Raw genomic sequence first — 3,468 nt, 5'->3', positions numbered from 1 at the left:
GAAAGGCTGAGAGAGTTGGGGTTGTTCAGCCTAGAGAAGAGAAGGCTTCGGGAAGACCTTCTTGCAGCCTATCAGTACTTAAAGGGGGCTTATAAAAAAGATGGGGACAAACTTTTTAGCAGGGCCTGTTGCGACAGGACAAGGGGGAATGGCTTTAAACTAAAGGGGGGTAGATTTAGACTAGATATAAGGAAGAATACGCTGAGGGTGGTGAAAGACTGGCACAGGTTGCCCAGAGAGGTGGTGGATGCCCCATCCTTGGAAACATTCCAGGACAGGTTGGACAGGGCTCTGAGCAACCTGATCTAGTTGAAGATGTCCCTGCCCACGGCAGGGGGGTTGGACTAGATGACTTTTGGAGGTCCCTTCTAACCCAAACTATTCTATGATTCTAAAGTGTTGGAAATATTACAGCTTTCAAATATTTTACCTTATGTGGTTTACAGCCAGGATAGTCAACAGCTGCATAAGCTTCACCCATTTTCACGTGACGTGCTAAGCAATGCGAGTCCCAGGTAACGCCCACCAGAGCTGAGCAGAACGGGCATGTCGGCAGCAGCACGGGCATGGCCGCATCCCACCGCAACGGTGCCCTGGGCTGTGTCACCACACTCTCCTGGCTCCCCACAGCAAAGGTCTCCATTCTCTGTCCCCACCACCTCCTCTTTACAAAGGCTCACACACACAGAAACAAATGAACAATTCCATTATGTGCCTGGCAGCCCGTGCACTTTCCTTCTGATTCACAATAGAGGTGCCCCATTGAAAAGATCCGTGTACGGGGGGGGGGAGAAAAAAATCTAAGCAAGCCTCCAGCAAGCACACGTATTATCAAAGCCTCATTTCCACTTAACACAAGTTGCTTTGGGAACTAATGCAGCTGACTTGAAGGGAAAACACAACCAACCAACCTCTTTTTCCATTAGCTAGAGGGAAGAAAAAAAAAAGAAAATCGAACTGGTGCCATCTTTGTTGAAGAGCTCCACGAAACTCATGGTTTAGGAGAGCTGAGGAGCATGGATGGGGACAATTTGTGACTGATCACTGCCATCTGAACATGGCACACTGACAGCTCAAAGAAGAGCAGAGAAAGGCAAAACAAAACAGGCATGTGTTTAATCCGGGCAGGCTCAGTCCCCCGTATTCAATCCCAGTGAAAAATACAAGGCAGGAGAAAGTCGGTCCCTCTGCCTGCTCAGCTCAGCACCCACATAACTCCCTGGCACACACCACAGGGCCTTCTCCAGGCACAGAAAAGGGGGCATTATTTCTTCACGTGCTGAAAAAATAATCAAGAAAGGGCAGGACTAGCGGTACAATTTAATGTACCTTAAAATACATCTTTCACCACCAAAGAACTTCCCTTTCTTTAATACTCTGCCAGCAAGCTCCTGCACCCTCCAATACAAAGAAAACTAAAAAAGATTCAACAATTTTGTGACTGCAACAGAGAGCTGATCGAATGATTATAAAGGCCACACAGATGCTATGAAGATACCTTCCCCCTGAACTTCACTGCGCGCTTCCTCAGAGAGCAACAAGAAGGCAGATGTGAAAGGAAAACCATGCACATTATCCTGGTCTGACACCAATGAAAAAAAGACAGGAATAAAAGTATTTTGATTTATGCTCTGCAGAGCCAAGGATGAATGCTTGCCACCAGGAGAGTGGCAGAGACAGAAAGCAAAGGTGGGCTGAGAGTGATTGCACATGGGTCATCGTGGTGCACTTCTCCCTCTCTCACCGTTTGGCCAGGACTGTCACCCTATGCCTGAAACAGGGCTCGCTCCAGAGAGCAAGACACTTCCCCACCTGAGCTGCAGGGATGGGGTGAGAGAGGGGAGGGTAAGAACCGGAGCCCCTAAAGGCCGTACAGCAGCAGTTTCAAACAGATTTGCATTAATACCTCATTTCACAACTACAAAAATCACCTCAGACTCCTACTGAAAGAGTCTTGTATTCCTGTTTGGGCTCACAGTCCCTAGCACAAGACCTGCCCGTAAAACAGAGTTGGCTACAGATTTGCAAAAGTTTCAAACTTTTTGGATAAATCAGTACAAATGCCTACAGGACTATTACAATTTCCCAAGCAAGGGCTCCTGTCCACTGACCAGAAAGGAAGCATTTAGCTCCCTGCAGCAGCCTGTTGATTTAAAAAGAAACTTAACAGCTCTATTCCTACAAAGCAAATACAGAGCAATCACCAGAGGCCGGCTATGCTCTCCTCTCTTCTGAAGCCTGGTAAGCAACAAATGTCTGCAAATGCCACCAGCCAAAGGGTTTTGATATTCTGCACATTTGTGGGATTGTATCTCCTGCTTCTTCCATCTTATGTGGGTCTTTTTGATTCTGCAGGTTTCTTACAGTAATTTTGTCTCCTTCAGCACACTCGTGGGGCAGAACAGACTAAATAACTTCACATTTTTATTTAAGAAAGAGGCTGGTGGGTTTTAGTTTTCATCTATGCAGAATTTTCAGTGGTTAAAAGTTTTACAACTGTAACATTTTCTCTTTACTAGACAAAAAAGACTCAGAGGTCCTTCTTTTCTAATGAGAAATGAAAACAACAAAATGAAGACTAGAGAGAAAAGGTGAGATTTTCCCTGCAATTCATGATTGCCTTTATTAAAAAAAAAAAAACATTAACTCAGGACAACACAATTCAGCCCCAGTCAGGGAACTCTTAGTTCAGCTGCTATTCAAATATCCAAGTGCAATTTGCAACTCTAGTTATGAAAGGGGACATTATTTTCTTTATACTTTTAACTCTACTTGTTCAAAGACACACTGATGAAGCAATTAAGGCAGATGTATTATTAAAGCTGGTGTAGAATTTACAGGCTGTCTTAAGAAGTTTGGTATTTCAATGAGGTGTTGAAACATAAAAATGAGAACTATGTATTTAATACAAAAATACAACTTAAGAATGCTGTAAAATCAGATTACTCATGACATTATCACCAACAGTAGGAGAACTGTATATGCATTTTTCTGGCTGTGCATTGTATGTTGTTCAATAGCTTTCTTCTGCAGAGTTCCCATATGATACAGATTCCAAACTTGGAAATATTTAGGCACATGCCTAACTTTCAGGGAGAATAGCCTCATTGATTTAAACAGGGTTTAACCCGTATAAATATTAGAATGATTGCCTGTTCGTGGGACTGGACCTCATGGGGCCCATTTTCAAAAACATAAATGCATTACATATTTTTACTGCTGTTTCTGGGCTTGCCATTAAAGTTCTCTCCCTCCCTCTCCCATCTGTTTTTATTGCCTTCCACAGAAATATCACGACACTCTGAGGCAAATAATGATTAATTTAATTACAAACTAACTGTAACTTATGACAAGACCCTCCAATCACTTACCTCAAATCATATGAGTGTTTCAAGATGCAACTGTAAATTTCCTTTTTTCCCCTCTCTCACAGGAGATGTTGCAGCCTTTTTTTTCTGATGTTTTGCA

The 3,468-nt window shown here is 43.4% G+C and overlaps 1 protein-coding gene across 1 annotated transcript in view; it reads right to left on the bottom strand.

Moving 5' to 3' along the window:
• Window positions 1–3,453, bottom strand: part of ATXN1 (ataxin 1) — a 168,050-nt gene extending 164,597 nt beyond the window's left edge. The window contains 1 exon segment of the mRNA XM_009326489.1: window positions 3,372–3,453. The gene's annotated coding sequence lies outside the window, so the exon portion shown is untranslated.
• Between the last annotated feature and the right edge of the window lie 15 nt (window positions 3,454–3,468).

Source organism: Pygoscelis adeliae, unplaced genomic scaffold (assembly GCF_000699105.1).
Source record: "Pygoscelis adeliae isolate BGI_AS28 unplaced genomic scaffold, ASM69910v1 Scaffold186, whole genome shotgun sequence".
Classification (NCBI taxonomy): domain Eukaryota; kingdom Metazoa; phylum Chordata; class Aves; order Sphenisciformes; family Spheniscidae; genus Pygoscelis; species Pygoscelis adeliae.
The sequence above is the reverse complement of the archived record's forward strand: the minus strand, read 5'-3'. Positions and strand labels throughout refer to the sequence as shown.